Genomic DNA, 7,962 nt, shown 5'->3' with positions numbered 1-7,962 from the left:
CTCAGTGGCTCTACGATCTGCTCCCATCAGTTGGTGGCACGGGTCACTACAATTTGCTTTAGGAATGGGTGGGCACCTCCCAAGTGGATAACTTGGGAGGCTCAGAGAGATGCCAGGAGCCAACTAAGTCTTCCTCAGTGGGCTGTCGTGCCCCCTCCCTCTGCCTTTCTTCCTCCTGTCACTGAAATTTCCATGGGAAGGGGTGGGTATTAGCAGGCTGTCCTCTGCCTTCCCTCTAATTAGCACTGTTAAACTAATCAAAATGAATGGAGTGTTTGACAGTAGAGGGAGGGTAAAGACAGAAAATGGCATTCCACAGAACAAGAACAAAAACAGCTCTGTGCGACTTGTCTTATTTACTCCTGTGATGTGAATGTTTTCCCAGCTTCAGGAGTTGAAAGGCATTTAAAAATACTAAGCCTTACGTCTCTCAGGGATGCCTCCCATCCTCCCGGGCATTAAGGTAGGTAAAAGGGGAGAGTGGTCGGTTTTCAGAAATCTGGTTGTGAGTAAATTGGGGTTTGCTTCCCTCCGCTTCATTTGCCTAATGTCCAAATGATGAAAAAAGGACCAATGAGTCTTCTCTCTGGAAAACCTGGAACCCTCTGCTTGGATACCAGAGCAAATAACATTGACCAGCCTCTACGTAGATCACACACTAGGGGGCAGCAGAGTAAGACTATTCGCTATGACTTCGCTAAACACTGATCCTGTGAAGGTGTGGGAAAAGCCAGGATCTTTTAGCCTGTTGGAAAAGCGGGAAAATTGTGTTAAGAAAACCACAGGAGGCCTGGTAATACAGTAAGGCGCCTGTCGCCAAACCCAACTATTTGAGTTCGGACACTGGGACCCACATCGGGGAAGAAGAGAACTGATTCCTTGCAAGCTGTTCTCTGGTTTCCCCATATGTACCCTGGCACTTCACCTCCAACCCCTCACCCCCCAAATAGAAAAGAAAAAAGAACACCAAATACTGAGTTTGAAGCATTGGGGTTCCGTTTCCAGTGGTAAAAGCAATAAAATCCAAAACCAGGGATGGTGTTAAATTCCTATAATCTCAGCATTCAGAAAGCATCGGGAAGAGGATGTCTTGTCTGATCAAACAGTAAGTCCAAAGCCAGCCTGGGTTACATATCCAGACCCTGGCTCAGTAAACCCAGCGGGTTGGGGATGGGGCTTCTTGAGAAAAGAAGAATCCAGCATAATGCTTCACAGAACTAATTGAAAACAACAAACAAAAAGTATTGGGGTATTGGGGCCAGCAAGATGGCTCAACAGGAAAGAGTACCGGCCGCCAAGCCTAATGGCCTGGGTTTGATCCCTGGAAGTAGAGAACTGACCCCCCAGTGTAAGTCATGTGCGTGGTGTGGGCAAGTGTGGACACAAACCCACTAAATATTTCTTTTCATCCATGGATAGAACTGGAGAGATGATCTATAGGCTAAGAGCACTTGCTGCTCTCGCTGAGGATGGGGTTTCTAGCACACAGACTGAGGCAGGTGTTCACAAGTGCCCCTGCAACTCCAGCTCCATGGATTCTCCCCTTCTTCTGACCTCTGAAGCGGCATAATTCACAAGCACATACCCACACACAGACAGACACACGTGCACACGACCTAAGGAAATCGTAAAACAACAACAACAAACCTGTCCATTTACTAAATGGGGTCTGCACAAGATAGAACCGGACATGGATACATCCCTGTAATAAAGCACTGAGGAGATGGAGACAAAGAATCAGGAGTTCAAGGCCAGCCTTGGCAATTGTGTAATGTTCTATGCCAACGTCCATTATGGGTAATAAGGATATTCTTCTCTATAACTGCAATTGTCAACTTTGGTGCCTCACTCATCTCATTGTTACACCATTTTGATCTACTGAATAATTTTCTTTACATAATTTTCCCCAAAATGGCAGGATTTAGTTTAAAGTCATACGTTCTGCCTTGTCTTTTAAATCTCCTTTAATATGGAACAGAATTTCTTTGCCTTTTATGAGACTGGTGTTTTTTCTAGTATTTTATTTTATAAAAATTCTGTGTGTGTGTGTGTGTGTGTGTGTGTGTGTGTGTGTGTGTGTGTGTGTGTACCTGAGGGCAGTGCCCATGGAAGTCAAAAGAGGGTGTTTGAGCCCTTGCAACTGAGCCCTTAACAGTAGGTTAAGTGAGCTGGAGCTGGGAATTGAACTCTGGTCCTCTCAGCGAATGGTATGCATTCTTAACCTCTGTGCTATCTTTCCACGCCCAACACTGATCTTTTTAAGGTCCTGTTTTCGTTCTTTTTTTTTTTCTTTTTTGGAGCTGGGGACCGAACCCAGGGCCTTGCGCTTCCTAGGCAAGCGCTCTACCACTGAGCTAAATCCCCAACCAAGGTCCTGTTTTCTTTTGTTGTTATTGTTGTTGTTGTTTTAAGATATAGGATGTGGGCTGTCAAGAAAGCTCATCCGTCAGAAATGCATTGTACAACACCCTGAGTTCGGATCTGACAAGGCAGCAGGAGCAAACCAAGTGCTGAGAGTGGTCTTCTGACTCTCACAAATGCACCATGGCACACATGCACCCACACACACGCAATAACTCAACAATTCATTTCATTTTGGGTCAAGGCGCTGCCCTCATTCCTCCACTACATAATTACTAGGCTTCTTCACCCCCCTTTCCATCAACAACCTTGCCACTAAAACCCTGTACAGAGAAACTTTAAGTCCCCAAATATACCTGGCTCCTTATCAAAAAACCTCCTGGATTTAGCATCTGTTGATAGCTTTTGCCTGAATGGATTTTTCAGTGTCAGCTCTCCATCCATTGCTGCTAGTCAGTACGTGGTTTCTGCACAAGAAGCACAAGGCTTTTCTCCCATCTCACTTATCTAGCTAGCATCACTGTGCACTTATGGCTTTATATAATAAATGTGCATGTACAGGTAGAGTTAGTTTTATATTTAATTATTTTATCAACTTTCAAACAGCATCTAGAGCGATGGGCTTCATTATGACATTTTCATGAATCCAAGCCATTACACTTTGTTCTTATTTGTCCCCCAACCCCCAACCATTCTTCACACACACACACACACACACACACACACACACACACACACACACACACACACACACACGAGTTTTTCTCCTGTTGGTTCTCTTCCTCCCCACGTCCTCTTCCTTTGCCTTTCAAGTCATATTTACATTTCCTGTTCCTTTTCTTCCTTCCTTTGCCCCTCCCTCCCTTACAAATTTTTTCCTCCATTCTCATGTTCCTCTTTAGATTTTCAGCACACACACACACACACACACACACACACACACACACACACTCCAGTGTTTTCTAGTTCATTACTGTTCCCGATTACCTTGGTGCTCAGGTTACTCAGCTTCACCCTAATTGTAGGTTCCTGATTATTGCTTTGAATCCATTAATAAACATTCCTCAAGTGCATTTGTGGTAAGGAATACTGTGGTCAAGAACCCTGTGGAATGAAAGGCTAGGGAGGGGAGGGAGGGCAAAACGCAAGGGAGATGGGGATGTTCAACATACAATGTATGCTCATGGAAATTTAAAAACTAATAAATACATTTTTAAAAAAAAGAATTTTGTGTGAGACTGAATCCGCAGGATTGCTGCAGGTTTGAATCCAGCCTAGGCTACAGAGTGAGACTCTTGTCTCAAGAAAAAAACAACAAAACAAAAGCCCCTTAAAAAAGGTTTCTATGCAGATAATGGCTGATCGCCAAAAAGATACTTTTTTCAGTGGTGGCTGATGGCAAAATGCCTATGGTCCTGTGAACAAACGCTGACCCACGCTACTGTAAACTACCCTAATGTAACTCATTTCATTGTCAAAAAAGTCTATGACATTTCAAAGAAGGTTAGTTAAGAAGAGGAAGGGAGTTAGTGGGGTGGGGCACGAGAGTTACAGTAATAAGGAGTTGTGGGTATAATCAAAATAATCATGAAACACACACACACACACACACACACACACACACACACACGAATTTTGGATGGTCTAATTTCTGATAAACTACTAATGGGAAAAGTGTTTAATTGGATTCTAGGTTCTGAGGTCCCCTCCTGTCATTACTGACTCCTTTACAAGGAAGGTCAGGAAAGGAAGCCTTGTACAGTCAAATGGGCCATGTGTCTGTCTAAAGAGCGGCAGAAGGCTGTGCTTCAGAATGACGGAGGGTAGGAAAATAGCTGCTAACAGGTTTGGGGTGTGGTTCAGGACTGCATTGGGCTGCGTTTATTATCTCTTTCCTCCACATGACTTCAATCTTTATTCAGATAATGTTTCTGTTTATATGTCTCATCTGCTCCCTGAGAGATTCTGTATCTTGTGAAAGGGGAATGGGTTGAAACAGGTGGGCTGGAGGGTTTTATTAAAAGGACTCCTGGAGAGAGAAGGTTACAGATCATGCAAATTTTTCTTCTGCTTTCTTTTCTAGAGATGATACGGTTTATATTCCATTGTGGGAATCATAAACACAGCACCCTTATGATTGTTCCAGGGCAAACGGCCTCTTTTTCTTGCCTAACTGCGAATACAGGGGACTGAACCCAGTAACTCATACATGCTAGGCAGACACTCTACCACTGACCTACATCCACAGCCCATTAGATGGCCTCTTAGACCATTTTCCCTGCTTTTCATTTTATAATTCAAAAGTCAAATTGTATTTGTTTGCTTGCTTGTTTCTGACCCCCACCTTCCCTTCAGCTATTGCTTTCTCGAAACATCCATACAGATGCACTCAAAGATGTGTCTCTTTAATGTTCTAGGCAACTTCTTCATTATTTTTTGAATTTAAAATATAATCACGGGGTTGGGAATTTAGCTCAGTGGTAGAGTGCTTGCCTAGCAAGCGCAAGGCCCTGGGTTCGGTCCTCAGCCCTGAAAAAAAATATTAAAAACACATTTTTAAAGGGGTTGGGGGTTTAGCTCAGTGGTAGAGTGCTTGCCTAGCAAGCGAAAGGCCCTGGGTTCGGTCCCCAGCTCCGAAAAAAAAAGAAAAGAAAAAAATATAATCACATCATTTCCTCCTTTCCCTTGCACGCTCTGCGATGAACCCCCTTGCTCTCTCTCAAATCCGTGCCCCCCCTCTCCTAAATATACAAACACAATCTGCTCAGTCTGTATAATGTTCTGTATGATTATAGTTTGACAAGCAAAAATAATTATCACAGGTGCTAAGAGCCTATAACCACTTTATATTTTGAATATAATAAATAAGAAAAATAGAGGTTTACTCAAGCTTATCTAGAAATTCAGTGATGAATTTGTGAGACACACACCGACTTAAATATTCAAGCTAAGGCCACAATATTCTACACAAAGTGAGTTTTGTATGAACCTTCTAGATAAGCCAAGCAGGAAATGGATCGCATATCTGTTATTCAGGAATCTATAGGAAACTGCCTAGTGTAATTAGAACTCCCTAAGACTGGCTGTATGGAATATAATCATTTCTCAAAACGAAGCATATTTCAAGTTTATACCAAGAAGAAAAATGGTAAATATGGGTGTTACGAACAGCTGTAACTGGACCACAGGAATAATGTAGTTTCGAGTTAGTACTTTCTGAATTAATGCTAATATGGGAGTTGTAAACTTAAATGCAAATCTGATCAGGAGCTAAGAGAGAAGGGTTTTCCTTTTTCTCAGATTTAAAGAAAGATGTCTTATAACTGCAATATTAACTTTGATGAGGGTTGGTAGCCCAGAACATGTCTTAGTTCTTTTGTGCTGCTATAAATGGAGGCTGAATAACTCCTAAAGAACTGAAATCTATTTCTTAAGAGTTCTACAGGCTGGGAAGTCCAAGATCAGGACATTAGTAGATGTGGTTGTCTGGAGAGGAATGTTCTCTGCTCCCAAGATAATTTCTTGTTGCCGTATCCATCAGAAGAGAGCAATACTGTATCCTCATATGGGGGAAGGTAGAAGGTCAAATGTTGTATGACATATGTTTCATAAAGATCTTAATTTGGGGGTTAGGGATTTAGCTCAGTGGTAGAGCGCTTGCCTAGGAAGCGCAAGGCCCTGGGTTCGGTCCCCAGCTCCGAAAAAAAGAACCAAAAAAAAAAAAAAAAAAGAAAGAAAGATCTTAATTTCTGTCAGGAGAGAGTAGCCCATAAAGGCCTAACTAACTCTTAAAGATCCTTCCTCTTTTTCTGTTCTTGGTGTGTGTGTGTGTGTGTGTGTGTGTGTGTGTGTGTGTGTGTGTGTGTGTGTGTTTTCATTTTTTTTAATGTGGGTTCTCACTTAGCCTGGTCTGGATTTGCAGTCACTCTGTAGTAACAACTTGAGAGTGCGGATATTACACTTGTGCCCTCACACCTAGCTTAAGACCCCCCTCTTTTAAGATTTATTATACGTGCATTAGTGTTTTGCCTCTGTGTATGTATGTACAACACACACATGCCTAGTACCCACAGACATCAGAAGAGGACAACTGATTCCTCTAGAACTGGAGTTACAAATGGTTGTGAACCACCTTGTGGGTGTTAGGAACACAACTCAAGTCCTCTGTAAGAGGAACAAGTGTTCTTAACCACTGACCCATCTCTTCAGCACAAAGACCTTACCTCTAGGGAGAGGGGGACGGGAAAGGGGGCTTATGGACGGGAGACCGGGAAAGGGAATAACATTTGAAAGGAAAATCAAAAATATCCAATAAAAATAACTAAGGGGCTGGGGATTTAGCTCAGTGGTAGAGCGCTTACCTAGGAAGCACAAGGCCCTGGGTTCGGTCCCCAGCTCCGAAAAAAAAAAAAAAGAACCAAAAAAAAAAATAACTAAATAGGGGTTGGGGATTTAGCTCAGTGGTAGAGCGCCTGCCTAGCAAGTGCAAGGCCCTGGGTTCGGTCCCCAGCTCTGAAAAAAAAGAAAAGGAAAAAAAATAACTAAATAAAAAGACCCTACCTCTTAGTCACATTTGCCATTAAATTTCAGCGACTGAATTTTGAAGGGGACATAGCCATAGAAACCGGAAATGAATCAAATTATTAAAACACGTTCGCCTTGTGAGGTAGATTCTAAGAAACTAGGATGGAGGGCTGGAGAGATGGCTCAGCGTTTAAGAGCACTGACTGCTCTTCCAGAGGTCCTGAGTTCAAATCCCAGCAACCACATGGTGGCTCACAACCATCTATAATGGGGTCCGATACCCTCTGAAGAAACACTCATATATGTAAAATAAATAACTAAATAATTTTTAAAAAAAGAATTTCTAAAAAAAAAGAAAAAAGAAAGAAACTAGGATGCTGCAAAGAGAAAGACATTCATTCATTTTACTAGCCTATGGCATGCCCATGGAAGCCAGTGCAGGCAGTAAGGGCAAAAGAGGAACTCCCTGTTTTCATAGATTCGATATTTTATCAAGGGAAAAAAAGAGTCAGTTGTTTTAACGTTTTTCCTTCTTAAATTTTTATTAGAAGATTTAAAAGACACAATACTAACTTATGAAAGATATCAAGACCTAAATTAAAATGACACCACTGAGTTGAAATAGTTATATATGTAGAAATGTGCAAAACCAGAATACAATACACTCTACAACATTACTAATCAGAAGTGGAGATACGCCTAGAAGGAAATTTGAACAGCAATTCTTAACAAAACATAATTAAGAATTTACAGTTTTTCAAAGTAATTAGGTGTGGACCCATTCAATAATGAGTTTTGATATTTTTAATGAAGCATAGATACGGTTATTGAGATTTAATTGTAGGCAATTTTTTTAGTGAAAGTAATTCTCTCCCTCTCGTGCATCTCTTTCTATTTTCCTAGCATCTGTCCTCCCTCACTCCCAGAGACACACATAAACACAAATTACAAGCTAAATTTGTTGTTCTTGTCAATCTGCAAGTTGAGCACAGAGATCAGTATCTGTATTCCAAGTACCAAGAGGGCAGGGAAGTGTAGGTTCGAAGCTAGCCTTGGTTATATACTGAGACTTAACGT

Source organism: Rattus norvegicus, chromosome X, assembly GCF_021556685.1.
Source record: "Rattus norvegicus strain SHRSP/BbbUtx chromosome X, alternate assembly SHRSP_T2T, whole genome shotgun sequence".
Classification (NCBI taxonomy): Eukaryota; Metazoa; Chordata; class Mammalia; order Rodentia; family Muridae; genus Rattus; species Rattus norvegicus.
The sequence above is the reverse complement of the archived record's forward strand: the minus strand, read 5'-3'. Positions refer to the sequence as shown.